The sequence below is a fragment of the Arachis ipaensis genome, chromosome B05 (assembly GCF_000816755.2).
Source record: "Arachis ipaensis cultivar K30076 chromosome B05, Araip1.1, whole genome shotgun sequence".
NCBI lineage: Eukaryota > Viridiplantae > Streptophyta > Magnoliopsida > Fabales > Fabaceae > Arachis > Arachis ipaensis.
Genome location: NC_029789.2, coordinates 109,311,547 through 109,323,370, shown reverse-complemented (window position 1 = coordinate 109,323,370; position 11,824 = coordinate 109,311,547).

Genomic DNA, 11,824 nt, shown 5'->3' with positions numbered 1-11,824 from the left:
GGTTTCTGTTGATCCTTCCATGAGAGGTTAGGATGATTCCTCCATGAAGGGTTGTAGGTGTTTTCATAGGGTTCTCCCATGTAATTCACCTCCTCCATGGTGGGTTGATCAGGATCAAAAGCTTTTATTTCAGAAGAAGCTTCCTGGGTACTACTAGGTGCAGTTTGCATTCCGGTCAAATGTTGTGAGATCATATTGACCTATTGGGTCAAGATCTTATTCTGAGCCAATATGGCATTCAGAGTATCAACTTCATGAACTCCTTTCTTCTGAGAGATTCCATGGTTTACAGGGTTTCTCTCAGAAGTGTACATGAATTGGTTGTTTGCAACCATCTCAATGAGTTCTCTTGCTTCTGCAGGCGTTTTCTTCAAGTGGAGTCATCCACCTGCAGAGCTGTCCAATAAAATTTTGGACATCTCAGACAGACCATCATAGAACACGCCTATGATAGACCATTTTGAGAGCATGTCAGGAGGACATATCCTGATTAGTTGCTTGTATCTTTCCCAAGCTTCATAGAGAGATTCACCTTCTCTTTGTCTGAAGGTTTGAACTTCCACTCTAATCTTGCTCATCCTTTAAAGAGGAAAGAATTTAGCCAGAAAAGCATTAACCAGCTTTTCCCAAGAGTCTAAGCTCTCTTTTGGTTAAGAATTCAACCATAGCTTAGCTCTGTCTCTTACAACAAAGGGAAAGAACATAAGCTTGTAGACAAGGCTTAAGCTCAAAATTGTTAGCTCCAATGGCAGGTACAGAGATGCTTCTACCATAAAAGTCAGAGGTAGGCATGGTGAAGTCACCAAGACCCTTTCTGGCATCACCTTCAGGTTCGGCCATGTCTCCTAATTCTTGTTCAAAGTTTTCTGAAAGGTTTCTTCTGGAGTGTTGTGCTCTAGCTTGTTGTAAGCTTTTCTTCAGAATCCTTTCAGGTTCAAGATCAAGATCAAAGAGGGGTTCTTTATCCCTTTTCCTAGTCATAAATAAGAAGAGAAAAAAAGAAAGAAAGGAAGAAAGCTTTTTGTGCCAATTGGCAAAGATCTCCCAGTGAGATGTGAATAAGAAGAGAAAGAAGAGAGAAAGAAAAGTAAAGATGGAAGATGAGAGAGAAGAAGAGTTCAAATAAATAGAAGTAGAAAAGAGAAGAATTAGAAATAAAAAGATAAATAAGAATTAAAATATATTTTTTTTATTTATTAATTAATTTTTGAAAATTAGAGTTAATTAATTTAAAAGAAATTGAAAATTAGTAATAATTTTCAAAAATAGAAGAGAGGGAAGAGGAATAGAATCTTCGAAAACTGAGAGAGGGAAGAGTTGGTTAGGAGGTTTTGAAAAGGAAGAGAGAGAAGAGAAGTAGTTAATTAAGAAAATATTTGAAATTAAAATAAGATAAGAGATAAGATAAGAAAAGATTTGAATTTAAAAAAATTTAAAATTAGAAAAAATAAAAAAAAGATTTAATTTTAAAATGTGAGATTAGAAAAGATAAGATACGAAACCAAAAAGATTTGAAAAAGATTTTAAAAAGATAAGGTTTGAAATTTGATTTTGAAAAAGATTTAATTTTAAAATTTGAAATTTGAGTTCTTAAATTTTTAAATTAAAAAAGATAAGATAATATTTTGAATTTTGAAAAATATATTATAAGAATTATGAAAAAGATATGATTTTTGAAAATTGAAAACTAAGATAAGATAAGATAGAAAATTAAAATTGAAATCTGAATTTTTTTGTTAATTTTCAAAAAGTTAAGTTAAAATAAAAATAGAAAAGATATTTTTTTTATTTTTTGAATTTAATGAGGAGAGAGAAAAATAAGTAAAAGACACAAAATTTAAAATTTTTAGATCTAATGCCCCAAGTTTTTAAAAATTTGAAGGAAAAACACAATGGGACACCAAACTTAAATTTTAAGATCAAAACACAAAGAAAGCACAAGAACACTTTGAAGATTGACAAGAACACCAAGAACAAGACTCAAGAAATTTAAAGAACACAAGAACATATAAAGGACACCAAACTTAAAATTTTTAGAAAACAAAACACAAATTTTCAAAAATTAAAAGGAAAACAACAAGAAAACACCAAACTTAAGGATTTGACACAAGATTTAACCAAAGAAACTATTTTTAAAAATTTTTTTGAAAGAAAGACTCAAAGGGGACAAAAAGTACCAAGAACAGAAACAAAAATATTCAAACCAAGAACAAAGATTAAATAAAGAAAAGAAAAATATTTTTGAAAAGGTTTTTTTTTTTTGAAAAAAGAAGAAGAAGAAAATAAAAATAAAAGACTCAACAAAATAAAATAAATTACCTGATCTAGGAAAACAGATAATCCGTCAGTTTATCCAAACTCGAACAATCCCCAGCAACGGCACCAAAAATTTGGTGCACGAATCCCCACACCTTCGTACAGCTGTACCAGCAAGTGTACTGGGTTGTCCAAGTAATACCTGAGCGAGTCAGGGTCGATCCCATGAGGATTGTGGTTTGAAGAAAGCTATGCTTATCTTGCAGGTCTTAGTCAGGTGAATCAAGAAGTAGGGGAAACTATTCTTAATTTGTATTTGTGAATTGGAGTCAGTAATGGGAATATAGTCGAGGATTGGAGTTGCTTTGTCTTTCTGAATTAACTCTGGTATTACTATCTTCTTTGCTTGTGAGTGATTTCTTCAATGGTTGGCTGTATGTGATCAACGCCTTTATTGAGAGGTCGTCAATACTCCTCCAGATCTGAACCCCAGGGTTAGTGTGGATCCAGTCTGATTGAGGGTGAAGCTCGTACAGTCCATTCTCCGTAATGATCCTACTCAAAGTACCACAAAAAGGTCAGATCTTCCGGATCAGAGAATGCTATATCTTTGGGTTCTAGCCTCTACCACAGAGACCCTAATCTCCACGAAAATCAGCTGAACTGTTGTCTTGAGAAGTCCCTAACGAAGTCGTGGATTAGCCGTCTGAGAGATGTATAATCAAGCTGGCGGTTCGATGCTTTCCACTGAAGTATTCACATGAACCCAAGTGGACACGGGTGTTTGTCAGGCACGTTTGTCTTAGTATGATGAACAGAGCTGATTGTCACTGATCATCCTATTCACCATGTTGAAGAACGAGTATACATCTTAGAATTAATCAAACACGGATCGAAGAGAAACGGTAATACTTTTTTTAATTCATCGGACTCAGCAGGGCTCCTCCCCTCAACCTAAGAGGTTTAGAAACTCATACTGAAAGGAAATACAAAGTGAAAAAACGAAAATATGTTGAATGATGGGCGAAGATCCTTAATAAAGTGTGATCTTCTACTTTAAATACTAAACTAATGACTAGTAAGGGTAAAATAGTCTTTTTAGTGCTAAAATCCACTTTTGGGACCCACTTGGTGGGTATTTGGGCTGAGCTTCAATGAGGTCCACATGCTATGAGGCTCCTAGGGCATGAAACACTGGCTAGGGGGTTCTCTTTGGGCCTTTGGATGCTGGTCTCTGCTTTGTGGGCGCTGGACGCCTGGAAGGGGGCAGGAGGCTGGCGTTGGACGCTTGTTTTGGGCCTTCTAATCTGAAGCAAAGCATGGACTATTATACATTTCTAGAAAGCTCTAGAAGTCAGCTTTCCATAGCCATTCAGAATGTTCTATTTGGACTTCTTTAGCTCCAAAAAAGCTCTTCTGAGTGCAAGGGGGTCAGATTCAGACAGCATCTGCAGTGCTTTTTTTGTCTCTGAATCAGACATTTGCTCCAACTCCTCAATTTCAGCCAGAAATCACCTGAAATTGAACAAAAAACACAAAAACTCATAGTAGAATCCAAAAATATGAATTTAACACAAAAACCTATAAAAACTTAATAAAAACTAAACAAAACACACTAAAAATTATATGAAAATGATGCCAAAAAGCATATAAAATATCCGCTCATCAATGTTGTCAACTCTGAGCTCCTTGCACTCCAATGAACATAACTTGAGCTCCAAAGGTTCAACTGACACAGTTCTAATGGCATTGGGAAGCTAACTTCTATATCTTTCTAATGATATATAATAGTCTATACTTTTCTTCTAGAATCACTACCTTGGTGGCGCCAAACTTGGGAGAACTCCAAGTTTGGCGCCATAAACGTCAAAACTCCAGTTTCATGTTGTCTTGGTGGTGCCAAACTTGGGATTCTCCAAGTTTGGTGCCAAGATGAAGAAAAAGTGAGTATTGCATGCAGTTGAAGTGGCAACCAAGTTTGGCGCCAACCTTAGTGAACTTGGTGGTCCCCACATCCTTCAGGAGCCAGCTCGAAGATCTTTTATATTTTGATTAAACTTTATCTTATTTACAAATAGGAAAAGATATTATTTAGTTTTAGAAAATATGTTTTACATTAATTAGGTTTAGATATAAAAGGGAAAAGATTCAGTCCTTCGGGCTCTCCTCGCTCTTTTACACACCTCATTCTACAGTTTATAAATTTTTCGGAATCCTAGTTTTTTCTCTAAGCCATGAGTAGCTAAACCTCCACTGTTATGGTTAGGAGCTCTGTTTGTTCTATGGATTGATACTATTACTATTCTATTTTAATTAATGCATTGATTTCAATTTTAAGAATTTATTTTCGTTCTTCATCTTAAGGATTTGGGTAGATCGGAAAAATAACCCCTATTCTAATTGAGTTCTTGTAAACCTTGGAAAAGAAATTTACTTGAACAACAACTTAAAAATAATTTATCCTAAACCACTAATTTATCTGCACTTAACGGGATACGTGACATATAATCTTCTTATATTTGGATAATTAGAGGTTCTGTGGCTAATAAACTAGAACTGAACTTCACCTTCTAATTGCAATTAAGTGACCAAGGAATTGGCAGTTAACTAGATTAGAGGAGACTAAATTGCTAAAAAATTAGGGTTTAGTCACTTATAATTTTCCATGAATTGAATTTTGCATGATTAAAATAGTTAGTAAGAAATAGAAATCTAGAAGATAAACAACTCTGAAACCTTAACTGTTTTCTCATATATAATTCACAACCCATTAACTACTTGCTTTCTAATTCTCTGAATTTATTGTTTAATGCTATTGAACTCTCAAACACCATTTTCTGCTTGTCTAACTAAGTAAATCACTCAATCATTGTTTCTTGATCCATCAATCCTCTTGGGATCGAACCTGACTCACCTGAGGTATTACTTGGTACGACCCGATGCACTTGCCGGTTAGTTTGTGGACTTTAAATTCCTCACCAATGGTGGATGGTAAATGGTGAATAGTGGTGGTGGATGATGGTTGAAGAAAGGGAAGAAGAGAGGAGAAGAGAAAAGAAGAAAAAAATGGAGAGAAGAGAAGAAAAGAAGAGTATGCGAAACAGGGCAGGGGTCACGCGTACGCAGAAGGTCACGCATACAGGTAAGTGGCAGAAATGGGATGCGACGCATACGCGTCTGGCAAGCGTACGCGGGATAGGGGAAATAGAAGGTGATGCGTACGCGTAAGTCACGTGTACGCGTAGGAAGAATTTGTGCTAAATGCACAGTTTCCGTGTCCTTCCCACACAACTCACTATCAGGACCGTGCGATGGCACAGTCCACGCAAGATCCTGGCATGTCCAATTTTTGGATGTCACGTGTACATGTGGGCCAAGCGTACGCGTGATAGGGCCTTTTTTTTAAAACAAAGAATAGAAACAGGGCACTCCCCTAACCACTATTTTCATGTCTAACACCAACCAAATAAGATGCAATTCAAAACAACTAACCTATAAATTAAAGCATAAATTTAATCAAACAAACTAACAACTATGGCAATATATACAAGAGTAATATAAAGAGAAAAATAACTAACAATGGCAACTTAATTTTTAATCAACTTTATATACAAGAGAATGGAAAGAGTTTACCATGGCGGGGTGTCTCCCACCTAGCAATTTTATTTTAATTCCTTAAGTTGGACATTTGGTGAACTCCTTGTCATGGTGGCTTGTGCTTGTACTCTTCCTTGAACTTGATGAGTGAATTATTGTAATGGTATAGAATTTCCTCAAATGAATGAATTCTCGTTGCAAGTATAGTTCTACACCAACAAAGAATCCTCCCAATCAAAAATTTGAGTTGTCACATGTAACAAATCCCAAACGAAAATTAACCAGAATATTTGAACTTTGGGTCGTCTCACAAGGAATTGCAATGAAGTGCTCAGTTATTGGCTATGAAGATGCAAGGGGGTTTGATTTGATATTTTTGCAAGAAAATAAATGACAAGAAAGTAAAGTAACAAGAACTAATAAAATAAGGGAAAAGTACTCTTGGTTAGACATAGGTAATTGAGATCACCATCCTTGTCTACAAACCAAATATTGATAATTATGAGAGTCTAACCCATTAAGTCTACTTCCAAAAGCTTTAAGTACGTAATATCTACTCTTAAGCTTGAAGTAAGTCAAATAGGCTTGATCACATCAACCCATAAGTCCCAACCTATCTATTAATTAGATTAGTAGTGGGTTGGTATCAATGGATATCAAATTGATCACCAAGTGTTCTCAAATCACCAATTCAATGAGACCCAATGACTCAAGGTCACTCAATTCCCTTAGGCTAGGCCAAGAGTGAAGGAAAACTACTCAAAAACTAGTGTAAATATTTTATCAAACACCTAGTATGCAAGAAAAGTAAACATCACAAAATACTAGAATTAGTGAAACCCATGACTACCACAAGCAAGAAATCAACAATAGCAATCAAGATCAACATAAAAGAAACATGGAAATATAAAATTGTATTAAAAGAAAATAGAAACCCAACAAGAGTGTATGAACATAAAAATGATATAAAAAGGAAATTAACAACAAGAACTAGAAGAACAAAGGTGTAATATCAAGGAATTAACAAGGGAAAACTAAATCAAAATAAGAATTGAAAGTGGATCTAAGAAAATTAAACCTAAACTACCCTAAATTCTAGAGAGAAGGGAGAGCTTCTCTCTCTAGAATTCTACCTTAAAACATGGTAAAAACTAAACTATGGCTACTTGTTTCATTCCCCCCCTCAATCCTTGGGTTCAATAGCATCAGAAATGAGTTGGATTGGGCCCAAAATGAGCTAGAAATCGCCCCCAACGAGTTACCCAAAGTGGACCCATCCTGCTCCATCGGTGTGCACGGGTACAGTGCATGTGCGCGTCCCTAGATGTCAGGAAACTATGGCAAATTTTATATCATTTTGAAGCTCCAGATGTTAGCTTTCCAACGCAAATGGAACCACCTCATTTGGACTTCTGTAGCTCAAGTTATGGTTGATTGAGTGCGAAGAGGTCAGGCTTGACAGCTTTGCGGTTCCTTCATTTCTTCATAAGTTCTCCCACTTTGTATGCTTTTCTCCTCACTTCTTCCATCCAATACTTGCCTTGTGAACTGAAATCACTCAACAAACATATCAAGGCATCGAATGGAATTAAAGTGAATTAAATTTAGCTATTTTAAGGCCTAAAAAGCATGTTTTCACATTTAAGCACAAATCAAGGGAGAATTGCAAAACCATGCTATTTCATTAAATAAATGTGAGCAAAGTTGATAAAATCCCCCAAATTAAGCACAAGATAAACCATAAAATTGGGGTTTATCAGAACTCCCACCAATGCTTGGACTTCCAATAAGCTCCAAAGTTCAAAATTAATAGCACTAAGCTTTGATGAAGTTCCACACAAGCTAAGGGCTCCCAAAATTGATCCTTATCACATATGCCGGGATCCCAAACTTTGTTCTTACACCCATATTTAAGTTGATTATTACAATTCTAATTGGATGACAAGCAACCCGAGTTCTCAATCAATCTCACAAATAACTTCCTAGACCCAAGAAATATAGCTCTACACCAATCCTTGCACTTCAACATTGAGCTCTTATCCATAATGAATCTTGAATGTTGTTTCCAACCACTAACCACCTCCCTTTTGCTCTTAAAGCCACAAAGAGCTCTAAGTTGACCATCCGTCTCAAGCAAACCATATTCAAGCAGAATAAGAAAGCTTAGGGATAAGAGATTTACCAACTTGAATGAAAGAATGGATGGTGATCACTTGGGGAGAGGTGTTTCTATTGGTCTTGCAAGTTCCACTTCCTTGTGCTCTTCTTGATTTATCTCCGCATCTTGATAGTTTCTTCCAATCCAATTTCTTCTTCATTACTTACCAAGGGTCCTGGAGGTTGTGCACCTTCTTTTTTGACCTCTTTTTCATGTCCAATAGAAAAGGATTCAACAAAATCATTGAGGTTATTAGTTAATATAGATAGAAACTCATCAATAATTGAATCGATCTCTTGATCAACCTCTTCAACCTTAGAGGGCTTTACAACTTTAGCTTCCCCATGGACTTTCAACATCTCCTAAGTCTTCAACCACTTCCTCTTCTTCAACTATTTCGACTTTTCCCACTTATTCCAATACAAAATCCCACTCCTTATTCACCACCGGAGTTTCTAATCTCTCTTTCATACTCCACTCTTTATTTGATTCTTTACATGTGGCCATGGGAGTACTTTGAGCGCTTAAGCATTGTGAGGCCAAGTTGCTTACTACCTTAGTTGAGGTAGCCATGAATTCATCTTGCCTCCTTAGAGCTTCAAGTCGCTCTTGAACAATGGTACGACATTCTCTTAGCTCATGGAGATATGAAATGAGAGGGTTATCCATTGGTGTTTGGGGTGGATAGGAGGGTTCATTATGTGGGAGAAAGGGTTCATAATAGGAAGGGGGTTCATCTTGGTAAGCATATGGATATGGTATATATGGAGGTGGTTCTTGGGAGTAATTGTTTTGGAATTGTTGTGGTTCTATGTATGGTTCATATGGCTCATAAGGTTGTTGGTATGGTGCATATGGGCTAAGATCATATGGAAGTGTTTGGTGGTATGAGGCTTGTGAGTATGGTGGTTGAGGGCTATATTGAGGAGGGGGTTCATAGGCATATGGTGGTGGTGATAGATAATCACAAGTAGGATCACCATAACCATTGGATTGGTATGCATCATGCTCATAGTACATTGGAGGGGGTTGTTGCCATGAGGGTTGATCATATACTTGAGGCTCCTCCCACCTTTGATTGTTCCATCCTTGATGAATTCTCTACAACATATTTAGAACAAAACTCATAGCCAAAGTGGTGAGAATTCATAGTAGCAAGAGAAAATAAAAACAAATGATAATAAGAAATAATGAAAAGAAACTTCTAAAACTAGCCAAAACTAACAAAGAAACCAAAAATCAAGCTATTTACAGTATCAACATATATACAATAACCAATAACAAACACACATTTGTAATTCCCCGGCAACGGCACCAAAAACATGATATAGGGAAATCGTCGGTTAGAATTTTAACAAAAATAATCTCGTTGCAAGTATAGATCCAAAAGGACAAATAACCCTCTATCAAAGTTTAATTTGTTTGTCACAATGCAAACTAATAAAAACCGAGAGTATTTAAACCTTGGGTCGTCTCTCAAGGAATTGTAGGGAAGTGTGCATATTATTAGTTACGGGGTGTATATTTTTGGGGTTTTGGTTTGATAGACAAGAAAATAAACTAAAAACTAAAATAGGTCTTGGCAAGGAGTGAGAATTGAAATTTCTATCCGCATTATCATCCTCAATTGTAATGGTAAGTAGAAATTGCTCTCACTTAGTTAACCTCTAACAGTTGAAGGAAAGTCAAGTGAGCACAATTAACTTGAGATCACAAGTCCTAGTCAACTCATAGTGAAAGACTAGATTTAGTGAAATTCAAGCCAACTAGCAACCTTTAATTACCAATCAACAAGAGATTTAGACAATTCAAGAGTCTCCAAATTACCAATCCAAGCCAAGAGTATAAAAATCTACTCTAAAATCCTACCAAGCATTTTATCAAACACTTGGAAGGTATAAAAGAAAAGTATAGTAAATTAACAAAAAAATAGAATGTACAACTACTCAATGTAAGGAAACAATAATAACAACTCAATTAGACAATAAGAAATATGAAAACATAAATTGCATTAATAGAAATTGAAATCAACAAAGAGTGATAAACATAAAGGCACTAAAATGAAGGAAATAGCAAATAAAACTAAGAGAACAAAATGTGAGAACAATAAATTGCAAGGAAAATAAATCAAAGCATCAATTCAAGCATAAACCTAAGAGAAGTCTAACCAAATTTACCATAATTCTAGAGAGAAGAAAGAGCTCTTCTCTCTAGAATATGACATAAAGCATGTTACTAAACTATCCTAATTGCTCTCCCCTTGTTCCCTCTTGAAATCTGTCTCAAATAGCTTTAGAAATGAGTTGGATTTGGATCTCCTTTTGCTCAGAAATCGCTCTAGCGTGTTCCTTTAATAAGGTCATGTGCTACTTGTCACGCGTATGCATGGGTCACGCGTACGCGTGGCCTGGCAAATTTCCCTCCCACGCGTACGCATCACCATGAATTTCTCCAATTCCTTATTTCTTCATGAATTCTCCACTTTGCATGCTTTTTCTTCACTTCTTTAATCCAATCCTTACCTTATAAAGCTAATATCACTCAACAAATATATCAAGGCATCGAATGAAATTAAAGTGAATTAAATTTAGCAATTTTAGGGCCTCAAAAGTATGTTTTCACTCTTAAGCATAAATTAGAGAAAATTACAAATATTCTATTTTAGTGAATAAATGTGGAAAAAGTTGATAAAATCCACTAAATTTAACACAAGATAAACCACAAAATTGGGGTTTATCACACATCCACTTTCTTCCTCTTTTTTAACACAAAACTGCCAAATTGGTCCGAATTTTACCTAAAATAGTAAAAATACCAAAACAAGTCAAAGTAGCATCCAAAGAGGATTTAACACTAAAATATAACTAAATTCACTAAATTCTAACTAAATTTAACTAGAAAATAAGCAGAAAATGGGTATAAGATGCTCACGCATCATGTCGCAACCCACCTCGGTGAGTTTGCGAATGGTGACAAGGCGAAGGATGGCTTTCTTTTGGTCTTTTGATTATTTTGATATGGTTATTTTCTCACTTTTGTATATTTTACTTATCACCTTAGAGGCTTAACTATAAGAGATAGCGCATATCTATTTAACTTTCAAAAAACTCAGTCGTATCTACTGTACATATTTATAAATATGTTCCTTGTTTATCTTGTGTCTAAAATGTCTTTTCTTACCTTTATGCTTTTGGTTATTGTGTGTGAATGCTTCACACTTTCGTATCTCTATTTTCTGTTTCTTTGAGTTTTATTCCTTCATAAGGCTTTTAGTATATTATATTCTTTGATTATATATTATTGTAAGAGCTTTAGAACTATCGTGGAACTTTGTCACCCTTTACTTTATGGCTAGAGGTAAGGCTTAGGGTTATAGGGTGTTACATCTTTCATGGAGGGTTGTGGTGTAAAAGATGGTTTATAGTGTTGGGGTAGCCATCATATATGGGAGGTGATGGTTCAGGAGGCTTGTGGGAGTAATGATGTTGGAGTGGTGGTGGTTCAACGGGTGTTCGTTCATAATGGTCACACGGGTGTTCATAAAGAGGATATGGATTTGGATCATGTGGAGGTATTTGCTGGAAGTGGGGTGCGGTTTGAGAGTATTGTGGTTGAGAAAAATGTTGAGAATGATAGTCATATGAATATGGTAGTTGAGGTTTATAATTATAGCAATGGCCACCATAGTCGTTAGGTTGGTATGAACCATAGGAGAAATTATAGTCATAGCAAGGTGGAGGAGAAGATTGACGTAAGGATTGTATATGTGCATGTGGCTCCTCTCTCAATTGGTAATTCCTTCCTTGGTGAAAG